Genomic DNA, 12,207 nt, shown 5'->3' with positions numbered 1-12,207 from the left:
TGGTTAGGAGTTGCTTCTGCTGTGCCACCAGAAATCGCTATGGAATCCCTTGGCCATTGTGTGCTCTCCGATGCACTGTTTTTTGTCTGTGTGCCTTTTTAAGAAGGCTGCTCTGTGAGGGCAGCCTCATAACTTCGTGACACTGTTTGTTGTTCCAGTATTTTCCCTAGCAACTGGTGTGAGGTAAAGTTATCATTTTGCCTTAGATAGTCTGACATTGCAGGGCTCCTTGTCTGTGACGCACATGTGTTTGCTGGGATTACCCAGTAACTGTGCTCCTTGGGGCCCTTTTCTGATCTGACCTGGCAGTTGCATTTTTCACAGAGCCTCATGCACTTATTAGAACTTGTGGTGGGTGGAACAGATGAACACTTTGATGGAGTAAGGTCATTGTAAAATCACAATGATTGTTTATTTCACTTAGTACTTACAAGCTTTCTTATCAGACCCCAGCAGTAAAAGCTATGCTTTGCCTTCAGTGCTGGCCAGCCCCTCCCACTTTCAGCCTTAGCAGAAATGGATAAAGTGTCTTGCTCTTATTTTCACAAGAAAGCTCTGAAAGAAAAGCTTGATCCCTGTTTTCTCTGTATAAGTAGGTCATTGTTCACATAACCATCCAATCAAGCCTGTAATTTCAATCCCAGAGAGCAGATACTTGCTGTGTTCCTTGCTGAACTAATGATCTCAGCAACGATAGGTCCAAATGGTCTCTGTAAGCTTGGAGAGAAAGTAATGAGGCCAGCTCCATTGTCCTTCATAGTACCTATCATTAGTCTAGGTCAACTCCTTCAATTGTAAGGGGAGGAATTGACCAAAGCTAATAGTCATAGAACATTACAGCACAGAAACAGATCCTTCGGTCCATCGAGTTCATGACGCACCATTAACCTGCCTAGTCCAATTGACCATCACCCAGGCCATAGCCCTACATACCCCTCCCGTCGATGTACCTATCCAAATTTCTCTGAACTATTGAAACCCAACCCACGTCCACCACTTGTGTTGGTAGCTCATTCCACAGTCTCACCAACTTCTTTTGAGTGAAGAAATTCTCCCTCATGTTACTCTTTAATGTTTCATCTTTCGCCCATAACCTATGACCTCTAGTTGTTGTGTTACCCAACCTCAGTGGAAAGAACATGTTTGCATTTATCCTGTCTATACCTCTCATAATTCTGTATTCCTGTATCAAACCTCTCCTCAATCTACTCTATTCTAGGGAATAAAGGTCTAATCTATTCAACCTTTCCCTATAACTCAAGCCTTCAAGTCCTGGCAACATCCTCGTAAATTTTCTCTGCACTATTTCAATCTTATCTACATCATTCCCTTAGGTTGGTAATTAAAACTGCACACAGTACTCTGTAAATTAGGTCTCACCAATGCTTTATACAATTTAAATATAACATCCCATCTCCTATACTCATTAGTTTGATTTACGAAGGCCAATGTACCAAAAGCTTTCTTTATGACCCTATCTACCTATGCCCCCATTTACAAGAAATTATGGATCTGTATTCCCAGATCCCTCTGTACTACCGCATTCCTTAGTGCCCTACCACTTACCATGTAAGACCTACCTTGGTCGGTTCTCCCAAAGTGCAACACCTCACATTTGTCTGTATTAAATTCCAGCCGCTATTTTTCAGCCCATTTTCCCAGCTGTTCCAGGAAAGTCTTCCTTGCTGTCCACTACACCCCCAATCTTAGTGTCCCCCACAAATTAGCTGATCTAGTTAACCACTTTATCATTATCATCCAGATCATTGCTATAGATGACAAACAACAATGGACCCAGCACCAATCTCTGGGGCACATCACTAGTCACAGGCTTCCAGTCAGAGAGGCAACCATCTGGCTTCTTCCGTAAAGCCAATGTCTAATCCAATTTATTACCTCATTTTGAATGCCAGGTGACTGAACCTTCTTGACCAGCTCCCCATGTAGGACCTTGTCAAAGGCTTTGCTAAAGGCCTTATAACAACATCCACTACCTTCATCTACTTTCCTGGTAACTTCCTTGGAAAACTCTATAAGATCAGTTAGACATGACTTACCATGCACAAAGCCATGTTGACTATCCTCTATCAGTCCCTGTCTATCTAAATATTAATATATCCGGTCCCTTAGGAAACCTTCCTATAACTTTCCCACTACTCATGTCAGGCTCACTGGCCTTTAGTTTACTGGCTTGTTCTTAGAGCCTTTCTTAAACAACTGAACAACATTAGCTGTCCTCCAATCCTCCCAACAACTCACCCGCGGCTAAGGACATTTTAAATTTCTTTGCTAGGGCTCCTCCAATTTCTGCACGAGCCTACCACCTTGTCAGACCTTGGGGATATATCCACCCTAATTTACCTCAAGACAGCAAACTTCATGTGTAATATGTAGAGTCCATGACCTCTCTGCTGCTTTGCGTCACTTCTATAGACTCTATCTCTCCGCGTAAATACAGCTGCAAAATAAATCTATTTACGATCTCCCCTATCTCTTTTGGTTCCACAAATAGATTACTAATCTAGTCTTACAGAGGACTAATTTTGTCCTTTGCTATCCTTTTGCTCTTAATACATCTTTAGAAGCCCTTTAAGATTCTCCTTGTCTGCTAGCGCAACCTCATGCCTTCTTTTCGCCCTCCTAACTTCCTCTTTGAATGTTCTAATGCAGCGGTCCCCAACCACCGGGCCGCAGAGCATGCGCTACCAGGCCGCGGGGAAGCGATATGATTTGGTCAGCTGCACCTTTCCTCATTCCCTGTCACGGCCACTGATCAGCCATTATGCATGCGAGGTCATGACCTGCGCGTCATCCGTGTCAGGGCGGGAAGGCGATCAACTCCTCGAGCTTGCAAATGACGACGGGCTGAGAAGTATGTTTGACATAACATCTCTGTCGGCATTTTGGATCAAAGTCAAGGCTAAATATCCTGAGATAGCCACGAAAGCACTGAAAGCGTTGCTTTCATTTCCAACATATTTCTGCGAAGCGGAGTTTTCTGCAATGAATGCAACGAAAACTAAATTGCGGAATAGACTGGACATCAGGAACCCCCTTCGAGTATCGCTGTCTCCTATCACCCTTCGATAGGACGGTGTTGTTGCAGGGAAACAAGCCCAGGGCTCCCACTGATTCAGCGATATTGGTGTGTTGCAATGATTTTATACATTCATACGGGGAAAATATGTGCTGTGCATTTAATATCCAAATATTACTTAAAATGTTATGATGCCATTGATTTATAAGTGACCTATATAACCATATAACAATTACAGCACGGAAACAGGCCATCTTGGCCCTTCTAGTCCGTGCTGAACACTACTCTCACCTAGTCCCGCCGACCTGCACTCAGCCCATAACCTTCCATTCCTTTCCTGTCCATGTACCTATCCAATTTTTCTTTAAATGATCACAGCGAACCTGCTTCTGCCACTTCTAATGGAAGTTCGTTCAACACTTCAAGCTCCCCTGATAATTGACTTATCATTATATCCATGCGAGGAAAATATGCGCTGTGTGTTTAATATTAAATTCGTTAGATAAACCCTTTTAGAAACAAAATTGAGTGTATTACCCACTTATCACCTATATTCCGGTAGTGATTAACACCCACCCCCACGAACAGAATCGCCAAAAAAGATTTGCTTGGGGTCGGGAGGGGGTAATTGGCAGGTCACGACGCGCATGCGCAGTGGTGCATGCGCAAGGATTCATGGTCATTGTAGTCTTTTGGGTAAACAACGCATTTGACTGCTACTCTTGTCCGTTGGCAACCCTAACCCCCCCCCCCCCCCCATCCCCGGTCGGCCGGTCCGCAAGAATATTGTCAATATTAAACCGGTCCGCAGTGCAAAAAAGGTTGGGGACCCCTGCTCTAGTGCATTTCTTATACTCATCAAGTGTTGCATTAGTTCTTACCTGCATCTACCTGCTACGCACCTCCTTCTGTTTCTGTTTCTTTTCCTTTTTCTCGAAAACCAAAGTTCCCTCAACCTGTTACTCTTGCCTTTTATTCTGACAGGAACATCCAAACTGTTTTGTCAAAATTTCACTTTTGAAAGCCTCCCACTTACCAAGTGCACCTTTGCCAGAAAATAACCTGTCCCAATCCACACTTAATAGATCCTTACTGATGCCATCAAAACTGGACCTTCTGCAATTTGGAATTTCAATACGAGGACCAGACCTATCCTTTTCCATATTTACCATAAGACATAGGAGCAGAATTAGGTCATTTAGCCAATGGAGTCTGATCCGCCAGTTAATCATGGCTGATCCAATTTTTCTCAGCTCCAATCTCCTACCTTCTGCCCGTATCCCTTCATGCCCTGACCAATCAAGAATCTGTCAACCTCTGCCTTGAATATAGATAAAGATTTGGCCTCCGCAGCTGCTTGTGGCAAAGAATTCCACAGATTCACCACTCTCTGGCTAAAGAAATTCCTCCTCATCTCTGTTCTAAAAGGACGCCCCTCTATTCTGAGGATGTATCCTCTGGTCTTAGACTCTCCCAGCATGGGAAACATCCTCTCCACATCCACTCTGTCAGGGCCTTTCACTATTCAATAGGCTTCAGCCCTCATTCTTTGAATTCAAGTGAAGTCATTATGGTCACTAGATGCAAACTGTTCCCGTACACAAACTCCTGTGACCTGCCCTGTCTTATTCCCTAATAGAATCTAATATCACACTCTCTCTCGTTTGAACTTCTATGTACTGCAGTGTGGATGATTTTTGATTTTAATCTAAGAACATTATAGAACCTCTTTTGATTAAAACTGATCAAAAATGAAATCTGGAATTGTATAAGTGTGACCTGTAATCATGACAATTGAATTCTGTCATCTTGTAAGAGACATGGTGCTTCACTCTCCTGTGTTTCTGCTGCAATGTTACTTAAGTGTCTCTTGCTCTGAATGGCATAGTGTTCTCCTGCCATGTTTACTGTATTATTCCTGTTTTTTTAATGCTACATCATTTACTTTCAAGGTGAGCAACAATTTTCTCTTTCAAGTGTGTTTTATCTCGTTGCAAGAAATGCTACCACACTTTCATTGGATGCACAGTTAATGCTGCATTGCTGCATCTGGTGAGATAAGTTGATATTTTTAGACCTCTACAAGGATGTTGCATTGTTTACTGCTGTGGAATTTGCTGTTATTCTGTGTAGTAAGGATTGCCCCATTCCTTTTTGTGTTTTAGTTTTCAGGTTTATGATAAGTTCCCCGCACAACAAAAAAGAAAAAAAATGCTTTTTCCGGTGAATATCGAATTGTAAGGAATGACACTACTTCCTCTGCAAGGAATCTTGCAGATCTTCCTGTTGCAAGGGTGGCTGCGCAGTAGTGTTACAATTGATGTTCTATTTCATCTTTAGGAGCCACACTTGGAATTTGTTTCTCATGGATAGCATTGCTTCTTTAAAAGGTGCAGCATTCTTTGGAATATGAAGTCATTTTTATGGTATACTTAAGCTTTTGCAAAATGTTCTGCATTATTTCCCAAGGAAAGCAATGCAGCATTTTGTTTTTGGATGTGAAGAATTTGTTATATCCTCCCGTTTCTAATGAAAAGTGTAGCTTTTTGTGGATGAAGAGTTATTTTCAGTGCTCACTACTATCTTGTTTGTTTGCTTGCCCGTGTGTTTTATTGGTTCTGTGAAGAGTGCTGTAGTGTATCGTGTGAAGCATGCAACACTGGATCTTTAGGAGTATGATTTCCTGAGAACGTTGCAGTGTTTTCAATTGTAAAGCGTGTTGCCTTGACTCCCAATGTTGTACTCGTATTGTTTCTCAATATTAAGAATGTTGCATGTAGTGTACTGCAGCATCTCTTCCTCTGTGGGGTGCTGCACTGTTTCCCATGCAGTGCTGGTACTTGTGTTTGGATTGTCTCACTCAGGTAGATATGCAGTGAAATTTGCAGGTTTTTTTTTTATCTGGAATGCTGTGATAATTGTTCCTTTTTGTGAAGAGTGCTGTTCTGTCTCGTGAAGATTATGATTTTTTTTAAACTCAGAAGCATGTTAATTTGTTGTCATCTGTGAGGTAAGCCATGCTGGTGAAGAATACTGTGATATTTCCAGGGTAGGTAGCATGTGAAATATGTGTTGCTTTATACTGTGGAGACTGTTGTGTCATGCTGCTGAAGAGTTTGGATTGTTTCAAGGATAACCACATTCATTATTGTGCTGTATTATTTCTGGAGGTTATATTGCTGCATGTCCATCGAAATGCTGGGTTTTGTAAAGATCTCTGCTTTGTTTCCAGTGAAAAATGCTGAATTTCATCTTATGAAGATCTTGTCTAGAGCACTACAGTGGAAGACTTGAAAAATGCCCCCATTGATCCTTATGAAGAGCACTACATTGCTTCTTATGAAAAGTGCAGTGTTCTCTCCGATGAAGTATGCTACATTGAATTTTATGAAGAATTCAGCATTGTTTCTCTTGAGGAGTGGTGTTGTCTACAGTTGTGGGTCATGTGTTGTTCCTGGTGTATAAAATTGTAAACGTTATTATGAAGGTAATTATAAATTGATGTGAAGTATGCTGATTACTTTTGCGATAAGATCTGCCATATTATTTGTGAATAGCGTTCTATTGATTCATGATTTGAAGAATGCAGTGCTCGATCTCGAAAGAATGAAGCTCAGTTTCTTGTGAGCAGGGTTGCCTTGTGCAGAATAGTATCCTGGGTTAATCTGTTTGGATTCAAAATTGGCTTGCCCATAGAAAGCGTAGGATAGTGGTCAATGGGACTTACTTTGACTAGAGGTTTGTTAATATTGGTGTTCCGCTGGGATCTCTACTCTGCTGTTTGTAATTACAATAACTTGGATGAAACTGAGTTATTAAGTTTACAGACAATATGAAGATTGGTGCTGTTGTGGATAGTATGAAAGACTGGGAAAGGATATAGAGTACTACAGCACAGAAACAGGCTCTTTGGCCCATTCATTCTGTGCCAGACGATTCTCCTGCCTAGACCCATTGACCTGCACCTGAACCATAGCCATCCATACCTCTCCAATCCATATACTGATTCAAAATTCACTTAAATGCTAAACTCAAGCTCATATCCACCACTTATTTGGACAGCTTGTTCCACACTCGTACCACCTTCTGCATGAGGAAGTTCCCCCTCATGTTCTTCTTAAACATTTTACCTTTCACCCGTAACCCATGAGGTCTAGTTCTTGTGTCACCCAACCTCAGCGGGAAAAAAACTTGCTTATGAGTTCCTCACCTATACCTCTCATAACTTTGTATCCCGCTGTCAAATCTTTCCTCATTCTGTACGCTCCAGAGAATAAAGTCCTAACCTTTCCCTACAGCTGAGGTCCTCAAGTCCTGGCAATATCATTGTAAATTTTCTGTCTACTTTTTCAATGCTATTGATATCTTTTCTGCAGGTCAGCAACCAGATCTGCATGAACTTCTCCAAATTAGACCTTAGCAATACCTTAATAGACTTCAACATAACATTCCAACCCTTGTACTCGTATACGAAGGCCAGTGCTGCCAGGATAATCAAGGACACGACCTACCCAGCCAACACACTTTTCGTCCCTCTTCCCTCCGGGAGAAGGCTCAGGAGCTTGAAGACTCATATGGCCAAGTTTGGGAACAGCTTCTTTCCAACTGCTGAACGGATTCTGACCCGGATCTGGGCCGTACCCTCCAAATATCCGGACCTGCCTCTCGGTTTTTTTGCACTACCTTACTTTCCCTTTTCTATTTTCTATTTATGATTTATAATTTAAATTTTTAATATTTACTATCGATTTGTACGCCAGGGAGCGGGAAGCGCAGGATCAAATATCGCTGTGATGATTGTACGTTCTAGTATCAATTGTTTGGCGACAATAAAGTATAAAGTATGTGCCATAAGCTCTCTTTATGACCCTATCTGCCTGTGACACCGCTTTCAAGGAATTATGGATCTGCATTCCCAGTTCCTCATGTTCTACTGCACCCCTCAGTACTCTACCATTCGCTGTCCTGTCCTGGTTTGTCCTCCCAAAATGCAACACCTCACACTTGACTGCATTAAATCCCATCTGCCACTTTTCTATCCATTTGATAGATTTCCCTGCTGTCCACTATGCCCCTATTCTTGGTGTCATCCATAAATTTGCTGATGGACTTCACCATATTATCATCTGGATCATTGATTAGATGACAAACAACAATGGAGCCAGCACCAATTCCTGTGGCACACCATTAGACATAGGCCTCCAGTCAGAGAGGTAACCATATACTACCACCCACTGACCTTGTCCCACAAAGCCAATGTTGAATCCAATTTATTACCTCATCCTGTATGCCAAGCGATTAAACCTTCGTGACCAGCTTCCCATGCAGGACCTTGTCAAAGACCTTGCTGAAGTCCACGTAGACAATGTCCACTGCCTTTCCTACATAAATACTTTTCGTAACCTCCTAGAAAAGTCCTATAAAGTTGGATAGACATAACCTATCACAAACAAAGCTATGTTGACTATTCCTAATCAGTCCTTGTCTATCTGAATGCTTATACATTTAGTGGCCACTTTGTTAGGTACCTTCTGTTCCTAATAAAGTGGTCACTGAGTCTATGTTAATGGTCTTCTTCTGCTGTAGCTCATTCAATTCAAGGTTTGATGTGTTGTGCATCCAGCGATACTCTAACATGTTATTGTTGTAACATGTTATTTGAGTTACTGTTACCTTCCTGTCAGCTTGAAATAGTCTGGCAATTCTCATCTGATTTCTCTCATTAACAAGGCATTTTCGCCCACGGAACTACTGCTCAGTTAGTAGTTGATTTTGTTTTTCGCACCATTCTCTGTAAACTCTAGAGACTATAATGCATGAAAATCCCAGGAGATCAGCAGTTTCTGAGATAGTCAAACCACCTTGTCTGACACCAAAAATCATTCCACAGTCAGAGTCGCTTGGATCACATTTCTTCCCCATTCTGATGCTTGGTCTGTACAACAACTGAAACTCTTGACCATGTCCACATGCTTTTATGCAATGGGTTGCTGCCACATGATTGTCTGCTTAGGTACTTGTATTAACAAGCAGGTGTACAGGTGTCCCTAATAAAGTAGCCATTAAGTATATATCCAGTCATTTAAAATACCTTCCAATAATTTACCCTCTACTGATGTCAGATTCACTAGCCTATAATTTCTCAGCTTAATCTTCAAGCCTTTTCTTAAATACAACATAACGTTAGCTATCTTCCAAATCTCTGGCACCTAACCCATGGCTGTGGACACTTTAAATACCTCTGTTAGGCTCAATGCAATTTTTGCACTAGCCTTACACAAGGTCTGAGAGAACACTTTGTCAGGCCTTGGGGATTTATCCACTTTAATTTGCCTCAAGACAGCAAGCAGCTCCTCTGTAATCTGTATAGTGTCTATGACCTCACTGTTGTTTGCCTTAGTCCTATAGACACCGTGTCCATCTTCTGAGTAATTACCAATACAGAAAAGTCTATTTAAAATCTCTCCATCTCTTTCAGTTCCATGCAAAGGTGGTCACACTGATCTTCAAGAGGACCAATTTTATCCATTGCTATTCTTTTGCTCTTAATATATCTGTAGAAGCCCTTGGGACTCCGCTTCACCTTGTCTGCTAGAGTAACTTTGCTGGAGTTCTCTTGTATTTCTTATGCTCCTCAAGTACCTCATTTGTTCTTACCTGGCAGACCTGCTATGCACCACCTCCTTTTTCTTAACCGGGGCCTCAGTGTCTCAAAAACCTAGGTTTCCTTAACTGGTTAGTGGTTCCTTTTATTCTGACAGAAATATACAAACTCTGTACTCTCAAAATTTCACTTTTGACGGCCTCCCTCTTAACAAGCATGCCTTTGCCATAAAACAACCTGTCCCAATTCACATTTACCAGATTTTTTCTCATGCCATTAAGATTGACTTTCTCTGATTTTGAACCTCAACCTGAGCACCATTCCAATCCATAATAATCTTGAAACTAATGGCTTTATGATCACTAGATCAAAAGTGTTCCATTACACAAATTTCTGTCACTTGCCCTTACTCATTCCGTAACAGGAGATCCAGTAACACAGCCTCTCTAGTTAGGACCTTTATATAGTTGATTAAGGAAACTTTCCTGAACACATTTTACAAACTATATCCTATCTAGCACTTTTACAGTTTAGAAGTCCCAGTCAGTATGTGGAAAGTTAAAATCACCTACTGTAACAACCTTGTGTTTCTTGCAAATGTCTGCAATCCCTCGACAGATTTGCTTCTCTAAATCATGCTGACTATTAGGTAGTGTATAATATAATCCCATTAACTTGGTCATCACTTTGTTATTCGCCAGTTCTACCCATAAAGCCTCAGTAGATCCCATTGTGTAGCTCTCCCGTTTGTCCTGCCTTGGCACTGCTGTGACATTTTTCTTACTAGTAATGCCACCCTAACCCGTTTAATCCCTCCCGATCTATTGCATCTGAAACAACAGAACTCTATGTAACCCTCCGGTTTGGCTGGCGGCGTTAATCTAGGGGAGACAGCCTCCAGCCCGGCCAAACTTGAGAAATCTTGTTTGGGTGGATGCTGCGTGATGTGTTTCCCCTGTTACAAATCAGTACCGCGAAATAACAAGCAGTTATTTCGGCCTTTTTCCTTGGAGTGATGGAGGATGAAAGGTGACCTGATAGAGGTGTATAAGATGATGAGAAGTATTGATTGTGTGGATAGTCAGAGGTTTTTTCCCCAGGGCTGCAATGGCTAGCATGAGAGAGCACAGTTTTAAGGTGCTTTGAAGCAGGTACAGAGGAGATGTCAGGGGTAAGTTTTTTTACGCAGAGAGTGGTGATTGCGTGGAATGGGCTGCTGGCGACGGTGGTGGAGGTGGATACGACAGGATCTTTTAAGAGACTTCTGGATAGGTATATGGAGCTTAGAAAAATAGAGGGCTGTGGGTAACCGTAGCTAATTTCTAAGGTAAGAATATATTTGGCACAGCTTTGTGGGCCGAAGGCCCTGTATTGTGCTGCAGGTTTTCTGTTTCTATGTTTCTATTTAGTGCACAATATGCAAATAAACGATTGAGCTTTATAATTTTTAATTTGACTATAAGGTTAGTAAAGAAAACTTAAAAAGGGCCCATTCTCATGAAACAGTCTAATGCACAATGTTGGAGCTCACTGTTTTCCCGTCTGTTCGTTCTCCATCGATTATCCCAGGCGTTATCGACTCCCGGCCCCACTCCAAGTCCACTCTGTCCTGCTCTGTTCTGGCATCTTCTCGCTCCATCTTCCGCCGAACAAAAGACTGCGAAACCTTCTCTCAGGCACACAAGAAAAGCACTTTCTCTCATTGGCTAGCGTTCATTCCAAAGCTCCCGTTATCTCTAGTCATAACCCAAACACTGTGCTACAGAGAAACTATTCCATTAGCAGTGAAACCTTTCCCAGGTCGTTACACCTAGAACGTTGTTCTGCCAGTCTTGCAACCAGGTCAGTCATACCTCTGGTGTCATAATTCCATGCGCTGAAGTACAATACTCCTTACTTTGAAATAGACACAACTCCAGATATTATTCCCATCTTGATCAACCTTTCGATTCCTGCCTTTATGTGTAGGCTTAACATCATTCACTCCAACTGCTTCCCTATCTGCCCTGGCACTCTGGTCCCATCTCCCTACGGCTCTAGTTTAAACACTCTGGAGCAGCACAAGCAAACCTTCCTGCAAGGATATTATTCTCCCTGCATTTCAGGTGCAAACAATTCCATCTGTATAGGTTCCCTGGAAGTGAATCCCAATGATCCAAAACTCTGTAGCCCTCGCTCTTGCACTGGTTAGCCTTAGCCACTTGTTAAAAACTATTATCTTCCTAATTCTGGCTTCACTAGCACGTGGCAAGGATAGCAGTCCTGAAATCACAACCATGGAGGTCCTGTCCTTTAACTCAGCACCTAACTCTCTGAACTCAATTTGCAAAATCTCATCGCTCTTCCTACCTACGTCAGTCATACCGATATGGACCATGACCTCTGGATACTCACCTTCGCACTTAAGAATGCTATGGACTTGATCCAACATGTCTTTGACACTGGCACCTGGGAGGCAATATACCATCCAGGAATCTCATTCTCGGCCGCAGAACCTCCAGTCTGTTCTACTAACCTGTGAATTCCCTGTCACTGCAACTCACCTCTTCTCCCTCCTTCCCTTCTG

The 12,207-nt window shown here is 42.1% G+C and overlaps 1 protein-coding gene across 6 annotated transcripts in view; it reads left to right on the top strand.

The window, feature by feature from the left end:
• LOC140205102 (protein phosphatase 1 regulatory subunit 12A-like) overlaps nt 1-12,207 on the top strand; it is a 197,905-nt gene that overhangs the window by 97,575 nt on the left and 88,123 nt on the right. The gene's annotated exons all lie outside the window — the stretch shown is intronic.

The sequence above is a fragment of the Mobula birostris genome, chromosome 11, assembly GCF_030028105.1.
Source record: "Mobula birostris isolate sMobBir1 chromosome 11, sMobBir1.hap1, whole genome shotgun sequence".
In the NCBI taxonomy this organism is placed as follows: domain Eukaryota; kingdom Metazoa; phylum Chordata; class Chondrichthyes; order Myliobatiformes; family Myliobatidae; genus Mobula; species Mobula birostris.
This window is presented reverse-complemented; position numbering and strand designations above follow the sequence as displayed.